This window comes from Nomascus leucogenys, chromosome 21, assembly GCF_006542625.1.
Source record: "Nomascus leucogenys isolate Asia chromosome 21, Asia_NLE_v1, whole genome shotgun sequence".
Lineage (NCBI taxonomy): Eukaryota > Metazoa > Chordata > Mammalia > Primates > Hylobatidae > Nomascus > Nomascus leucogenys.
This window is the reverse complement of record NC_044401.1, coordinates 34392921-34402565: the sequence shown is the minus strand read 5'-3', so window position 1 is coordinate 34402565 and position 9645 is coordinate 34392921.

The following is a 9645-nucleotide window of genomic DNA, read 5'->3' as shown; positions in this document are numbered from 1 at the left end:
ATTTTCAGTCCCCAGGTGTTTTCTCTGTTTCTCACCAAATATGTGCACTTTGATTTAGTAAGGTATAAGCTAGATAAGTGGATGTCCTGATTATCATCCTCAGTGTAGAAAGAGACATTTTAGAGTAATCAATTTTGAAGTTTCAGATTGAAATAATATGCTAAAATATTATAAAAAACTGAAATTTTAGTAATCATGTAACAATCGCTTTGCATTTGCTTGATTATATCTTCTTTTACATACATAGACAAAAATATATTTTAAGGATAAATTAAGAGACATGTTTTACAAGATGTTATAATAATCATTTTCTTAGTATATTTTTGAACAAGAATGAAAGGTATTTATATAAAAATATTTTCATGATTCCAATTTACTTTAGCAGTCACTGATAACAATTTCAAATTTTTAAGGGCAATAACTGGTCCTCTTTTTTCTTACTGTGAATTAAATCCTGGTCGTGTTACATATTGAATTGTGTCCTTCCCCAAAATTCATTTGTTGAAGTCCTTACCCCCAGTACTAAAAAATGTGACCCTATTTGAAAATAGATGCAGATGTAATTAGTTAAGTGAAGATGAGGTCATTAGCATGGGCCCTAATCCTATATGAGTGGTGTTCACATCACAGCGGGGAATTTGAGACAAATGCATTCATAAAATGCCACTGAAGATGAAGGTAGAGATCAGAGCAATGTTCTACAAGCCAGGGAACAACACAGATCGCCAGCAAGACACCAGACTCAAGGTGAGAGGCACAAAACAGATTTTTTTTCTCGTAGCCTTCAGAAAGAACCAACCCTGCTGACACCTGCTGCTGGTCCCTGGATTACAACGCTGCAACAGGTTTTTAACCACCACGTCGTTTTCAGATGAAAATAATCTTCACCTTTAAACAGGTTGTCGTTGTTAATGACATGAATATCAGGATTTTCATATTTTGAAATCACAGAATAAGAATTCTTTAGTCTAATTCTCTATTATTATACAGACAATGAAATAATAATACTAATAGAAACAAAAAGTTTAATCATATATTGACTATTTGTCATGATCTAAGCAGATTAAGCTAAATGAGGTTAGAACTACTGTTGCTTAAAATTCTTGTGCTGGGGTTAAAACCCATTCTAATTCCAGACCTCACTCCATTAAATCACTAAATTGACTGCACCCTACATTTGTGTATTAGTGTACATATGTATGTATGTATGCATAGATCCATGAATGCACATATGTATATATGCATGTATAAATGTTTGTATGCTTCCTTTGAGACCAACTTAGATACCATGGCTAATTTCAAATTTTAGAAACTATTTTTTCTCAGTTTTCCATCTCTAGTTTCAATTATTTTACTATGTGCATTCCTCACTTTTTCAGTTATTCCGTTATGACTTCCAACTCCTGATTGCTTCATGCTTTCTGGTTATCTTATAATTTCAGATTTATCAACCAAGCATCATAGTCTTTTAAATTCTACCTATTCTAGCCATCTTACATTGCTAAATCCCTAGTCTCTTCCATGGCAAATTCATGATTTGTAGTCCATCTTCCATAATCCCCCATCCATTGTGTTCATTCTTTTACAGCAACCATTTTTTTTTAAATGTCATAAAATACAGGTTCGTTGGATCTATTTCAGATACAAGTATTTTACTCATAAAAGTATACTAATTATTTTATGTCTTACTTTAAAAATGTAGTTTCTTGCTTATTGTAAAAATTTGCACTGTTTTTAGTTGAAAAATATAGCAGAAATCAATCAATGACACAGAACCTAAGGGTTACATGAAATATAAAGGGATAGGTCTAGAATCTTATATGTGATTTTTAAAATGAGTTATATGTATGCTACTGGATAACATTTTAACTCTGCTTCTCCTTTATTGAACCATATCTGGGGTACCAGATACAGTTATTTTTACCACAGTTGTAGAAATTTAAACAAGACAATATAATTTTAACACAGCAATGAAAATGACAAAACTCTTGAAATGCTCAATACAGTGGTGACTACTTCAAACATAATGTTCAGCGAAGCAAGCCAGAATTCGCTTATGAATATTGAAGAGATTGTTTATGAATATTAAATAAATGTAACTATAAAATACAGATAACATATTTTATAAAAGAGACAATTCTCTACTTTATAGTTGCATTTATTTAATATTCATAAGCAATTCAAACTAACCTGGGTTTTATAAGCTGGGGTAGTTCTCATCTTTGGGAGTTTAGTGGATGGAAGCAGGTATAGGTGCTATTCAACTTTGTAAAATTGTATTGAGTGGTATTCTTATGTCATGTATTTTAAGAATACAATATTTAAATTAAAAGTGTATTAAAGAAAAGATTGATGTATTACAAAATGTTAGTATTTGGTCAGTTTGAGTATTATCATATTTTCTACAACTTTTTATATACTTAATATTACACACTAAAATATTAAATAGAATCATATAACATTTGCTTCATTTTGTCTTATGCTTCATTTGCCAATATAATATTAAGGTAGATGGAGATAGTATGTAATACAGGATTGAATAATCAGCTGGTCCTTGTGTTAATTTGCATGGGAAATATTCCTAACCTCCTGGCTGAACATCACCAGGATAGGCTTGTACTCTTTCCGAATGTTAAGGATCCAATAACTGCTGTTGCCTATTTCATCCCTCTCCTCCTCGGATTGACAGGATGAGTTCTGGGGAATTTGAGAATGCAGTATTGTGGCCTTATCCTCAGGCTGAGAAACTGTTCAATTATTGTCTCATCATCCTGAACTATCTTCTTTTCTGCCATTGTGTCTGCTCTTTCCCATCTACAGTCAATAACAATCATTGCTGCTATCAGTATCACAGCTACTTTTCATTTTTACTTCCTGTCTTGTTCATTATCTGCACCTTTCCTCTTGCTTTATGCAAAAAGTCAGTTCCAGTTCTCTTCCTCCTGCTCTTTCTTTCTCTTTCCCCCTGCTATTTTGTTTATCGGCTTTGGCTTGATACCATTCATGTAAGACTGTTCTAAGTTAAATGATTAGGTACAACCTATAGGGTATATGTTTCATCACAACTAATTATTTTGCCATTTTTTTCTCCCAGAGTTATAGTTAATATGTTACATTTTCTCTTTCCTTATTTCTCTTTATTGGTTTTTGCTTCTAGGTATAAGTTTTTCTTCTCCACATGAAGACTGAATAAAATTTTAAACATTGTGTATGTGTGTATGAGTATTTACGTTAACCAAAGTTACCAATAGTAGTTCATATTTTAAAAAATATAAAAGATATATACAGGAAAATGTAATGATTTCATTGATGATGTGATGATAATTTAGTTAGGGTGTGTTCTGTAGACCTACAAAGAGAAAAACACATGCAGATATTTGGTATAAGTTAACATTTTTCCAATTTCAAACTTTAATTGATTTTGAGCCTCAAAAGAATCAGCTTCTCCAATCCGGTAAAGATATACAACTAATGTAGGCTTTTGAATTTATTTTTAAATGATTATTTAAAATTGAAACATGTAATTTCTAACTTGAGCTTTTCTTAAAGTGGTAGGAATATCAGAAACTCTGCTCAATAAATATTGTGATATTTCTTCATTATTTAGCTTGGATAATTTTTTTCAACCAGTTCCTGAGCTCCTTTTCCGACCTACTTCCTTGCTTGTCTTGAGATTTAAATGTGATAGTTTTAAAAGCAATTTTCAGAGGCCAGGCACAGTGGCTCACTCCAGTAATTCAGCACTTTGGGAGGCCAAAGTGGGCGGATCACTTGATGTCAGAAGTTTGAGACCAGCCTGGCCAACATGGTGAAATCCTCTCTCTACTAAAAATACAAAAATTAGCCGGGTGTGGTGATGCATGTCTGTAATCCCAACTATTTGGGAAGCTGAGGCATGAGAACCGTTTGAACCTGGGAGGCAGAGGTGGCAATGAGAACAATTCAGATAGTACATAATACAAAAGAACTCTAAGAAGAAATATATTGTGTATATATTTTTTGTCTATGACTATTATTATTACTTAAATTGGCAAGCATTAATTTGCTCTTAGTATGAGCTAGGAATACAGTAATTTAAAAAACAGTTGTACCATGTGAATTTGTATACTGCTAAAGCGAATCTTTGAAGAATATTTTTCTAACTTGAGGCATAAATGAAATTAGATGTATCTGGGACATTTTGTTGTATGCTTGCAAGAACTTCAAGATACTAAATGACTGAAAGCATACTTAAATATATCTACATATTTTAGTCTTTGCAAGCAGAGAAGAGAAATAGTGTAAAATATGAGTAAACCTAGCAATCTCTTTAATAAAAATATGCTAAGACCTGCAGTGTTCATTGGCCTTGGTGGCCACATATTATTATCCAGGTACAAAGAGGCTAATAGTGACAATAGTCATACAATAACACGATAAAGCGTCCAATATTTATTTCAAAAAATGATGAAAAAATCCAATACCTGGAAGAAAGCTAACTCTACTCCCTAGGAGAGCCTAGATGACACTTCTAATTATATCAAAGAATAAAAAAGGAACAGATCAGTTCAATAAATCATAAATACAGCACACTAGGTCAGGCGCTGTTCTGGGAAAGACTCGTGTTTCAGAAATTAAACTCCATAATAAATTCTGAGATACCACAGCCTCATTCTATATAATTGAAACTATATTACAAAAAACTTGTCTAATGATTAGACTTGGCAAAATAATTAACTCATAATATTAATGCATTCACCAATAAAAAATGTAAAAATAATCATGAGCATACTATCTCATGCACAAAAACCATCTAACTATGTAATAATCTATTAATAACGTAGCCAGGTTAGTCAGAAAAGTCAGCTTTGCAAAGGAGTATTATTATTTTTCAGTTGTTTTCTTCCTACCCATGAAAAAAAATCTTCCCTGCTCTACTCTCAAACAACAATTCATAGAATAGTGTTGAATGATAAGAAAAATTATACATTTGAGTATTCTTCATTATTAAACTTTTGTTGAGTACATTGTTAATTACCAACCTGGTACAATGTTTAATTGTTGCATTACAAATTTCAATCACTGGCCTCCACTTGTACAGCTTCACTTATGGGCACTACCACAGCTGCAAACCCTGCTGTGCAGAGAAACTTAGGAAACTCCGTTTTCTATTCATCTATTCTTCCCCTTTGGCCATTGTTTATTGGTTTAAAAGTGAAAAAAAAAAAGAACTTAAGTGCAGCTGTAAATTTTGTAGAAGTTATTGTGGTATAGAATTAAAAGAATTAAAAATATGGACGGAATAACAGTGATCAACTTAAATTGTGACGAAAATTGGAAAAATAAATTAATTATGTCAAATTATAAACTTGAGCTAAGCATAAGCTCAATTTACATGCAGATAATTATGGTGATAGGAGTAGATATTGGATTCTCAAAATTTTGACAAATAAAGAGAAAATAATATTGTGCAGGGGATAATTGACGATGCAGAAAAAAAGGAAGGCATAATTGTAAGTACAAGATTTTTAATGAAGAAGTTTAGTGTAGAATGAAGAGCACAGAGGTAGGTTTCTTAATCAGGAGGGTAATTGCCACTTTGTAGACAGAGTTTATGAAAGAGGAGTGACAGTGAGAATACACGGAACGTTTTCATGCATTTATCTGAAGTTAAACTTTCAATATTTTCTTCTAATAGTGATGTAATCTACTTTTTAATACTTAGCAGACTTAGATATCTGACTCTGTTAGTTCCACCTTTTAGATTGTAACATTTTTCTAAATTTTTTTCTTATATAAGTTATTTACAGCCAATATCGAATAACATTATATTAATGAATGTTTATGAAAACCCAGGCCATCCATCTTCATTACATACTATTATTTACAGCTTTTGATGGGTATTCTAAAATATAAGCTTATTAAAAAAAGGTTTTTTTATCCTGTTGAATCTACTACTTCAAACAAAAAATGTATACTTTATATATATATACATTTTGCTCTCAAATACATGATTAAATGATAAAATATTTATTAAAATTAAATTGACCATAGCAATAATTAAAATCACATACCTATCTAGATTACTATTTAGACAAAACTCAATGTGAAATTGTTTAAAGATGAAGTTAGTTATTGAAAAGCAAATATACACGAATTTTCTGGGACAAATTCATATTGCCAATATAAGTAGTCTAAGAAATTTGGCACAATAATTAAGATTCTGCATGGTTACATAAAAAAAGCACTCTACTAAAGAGAAAGAAATAAAGGGCATCCATATTGTTAAAGAGGAAGTAAAACTGTCACTGTTTGCTGACAATATGATTGTTTACCTCAAAAACCCTGAAAACTCTTCCAGAAAGCTCCTAGAACTGATAAAATAATTCAGCAAAGTTTGTGGATACAAGATTAATGTACTCAAATCAGTAGCTCTTCTGTACACCAACAGCAACCAAGTGAGGAATCAAATCAAAAACTCAAACCCCTTTACAATAGCTACAAAAAAATAAAATATACTTAGGTGTATACCTAAGCGAGGAATCTAAAGACTTCTACGTGGAAAACTACAAAACACTACTGAAACAAATCATAGATGACACAGACAGATGGAAAAACATTCCATGCTCATGAATGGGTAGAATCAATGTTGTGAAAATGAGCATACTGCCAAAAGCAATCTACAAATTCGACACAATCCCTATCAAAATACCACCATAATTCTTCACAGAATTAGAAAAAAACAATTTTAAAGTTCATATGGAACCAAAAAAGGTCCCGCATAGCCAAAACAAAACTAAGCAAAAAGAACAAATCTGGAGGCATCACATTAACTGACTTCAAATTATACTATAAGGCCATAGTCACCAAAACAGCACAGTACTGGTATAAAAATAGGCACATGGACCAATGCAAGAGAATAGAGAACCCAGAAATAAACCCAAATACTTACAGCTAACTGATCTTCAACAAAGCAAACAAAAGCATAAAATGGGGAAAGTACACCATTTTCAACAAATGATGTTGGGATAATTGGCTAGCCACATGTGGGAGAATGAAACTGGATCCTCATCTCTCACCTTATACAAAAATAAACTCAAGATGGATTAAGGACTTAAATCTAAGACCTGAAACTATAAAAATACAAGATAACATTGGAAAAACCCTTCTGGACATTGGCTTAGGCAGAGTTTCATCACCAAGAACCCAAAAGCAAATGAAATAAAAACAAAGATAAATAGCTAGGACTTAATTAAACTAAAGAGCTTCTGCACGGAAAAGGGAACAGTCAGCAAAGTCAACAGACAACCCACAGAGTGGGAAAAAGTCTTCACAATCTATATATCTGACAAAGGATGAATATCCAGCATCTACAACAAACTCAAACAAATCAGCAAAAATAAACAAACAAAATCCCATCAAAATGTGGGCTAAGGACATGAATAGACAATCCTCAAAAGAGGATATAAAGATATACAAATGGCCAAGAAACATATTTAAAAAATGCCTAATATAACTAATGATCAGGAAGATTGCAAACCAAAACCACAATGCAATACCACCTTACTCCTGCAAGAATGGCCATAATCAAAAAATTAAAAAACAGTAGATGTTGGCGTGGATGCAGTGATCATGGAACACTTCTACACGGCTGGTGGGAATGTAAACTAGTACAGCCACTATTGAAAACAGCGTGGAGATTCCTTAAAAGCTAAAAGTAGAAGTACCATTTGATCCAGCCATCCCACTACGGGTTACCTACTGGGAGGAAAAGAAGTCGTTATACCAAAGATACTTGCACACGCATGTTTATAGCGGCACGATTTGTAATTGCAAAATCGTGGTACCAACCCAAACGCCCATCAATCAACGAGTGCGTAAAGAAACTGTGAGAGATATATAATATATATAATATATATATAAATATATATTATATACAAATATATATAAAAACATATATTATATACAAATATATATAAATATATATTATATACAAATATATATAAATATATATTATATACAAATATATATAAATATATATTATATACAAATATATATAAATATATATTATATACAAATATATATATTTATATGTAGTAGTAATTTATCATATATATGTATATATATATGTATATGATAAATTACTACTCAGCCATAAAAAGGAATGAATTAATGGCATTTGCAGTAGCCTGGATGAGATTGGAGGCTATTATTCTAAATGAAGTAACTCAAGAAAGGAAAACCAAACAACATATGTTCTCACTGCTATGTGGGAGCTAAACAATGAGGACGCAAAGGCATAAGAATGATACAATGAACTTTGGGGACTCGGGGGGGAAGGGTGTGATGGGGTCGAGGAATAAAAGACTACAAATAAGATGCAGCATACACTACCCAGGTGATGGGTGAACCAAAATCTCACAAATCACCACTAAAGAACTTACTCATGTAATCAAACACCACCTGTAGCTATGGAAATAAACTATGTACCTGTACCTATGGAAACACCATAAACACCACCTGTACCTATAGAAATAATCTATGGAAAAAAAAGCACACTACAAAAATCAGATTTAAGATTAAAAATGGAATAAATTAACTTATTAATAATAGCTATGTAATTTTTTAATGATGATGATTATTTTTTGAATGTTTCATTACAAGCAGTGATATCTGCCCATTTTTTAAAAAGTCTAGTAATGTTGATTTAACTTGCCTGATGTGTAAAACACATATTTATATCTATACATGCATTTATTCATCTATATATATTGTATGATATATGTGTGGATGTACTTATTCATGTGTGTTTGCTAGAAACTGAAAGCAGCTCCCAACCAATGGCCAGCATGGGAAGAGGACCTCAGTCCTAGAGTGTGGAGCTGAATCTGGCAACAACCTGCCTTAACCTGAAAGTCTATTCTCGCCACCAGAGCCTCCAGAAGGAAACTCAGCCTAGCAGATACCTTGATTTTGCCTTGGGAGACTGTAAGCCATGTCCCAGCTGAAACCCCTTAAGGTCTGACCTGTAAAACTGTGTGAAACAAAACGGATGCTGTTTTAAGCCCTAAGAATGAGGTAACTGGTTATGGTGGCAATAGAAAACTAATACAATACCTTTTGGATTTAGATCTAAATATTTGTAAAGTGTTTAAAATATAGTTTTTATATTCCTCATCTCTATTTTCTTATAAATTTTAAACTTCACAGCCTGCAGATAGATGTCTTCGACCACCTTGAGGCAGCACACCTGATTGTAGGCTTTGAAACATGGCACAAATATATTTTAAATGTGGAAACTATGAATCTAAACAGAAGTATTAGAAAGCTCTGGCAGGATTGTGGAACACTGTATCAAAATGCTGATCATCTGGAATTTTAGTTTACAGATTGTCTAAGAATATTAATGTGGTTGCTTTTGGCTAAACTGCTAAATTGTGGGCTAAGGTAACACATATTGTAGAACAAGAACAAAACAAGGTGTATTCTTTTCTTCAAGATGACTTCTTTCTTTTTATCTTATTTTTCCTCCATGTTTTTTCTCAGTACATGTTCTCTTCATATTAATTTTCCGAAATTTGTTTTTCATTTGTTGTGTTGGTATTGTGCATTTTTGAAAATATATATAAAATTATAAATGTTTATCAATTATATATATATAGTTAA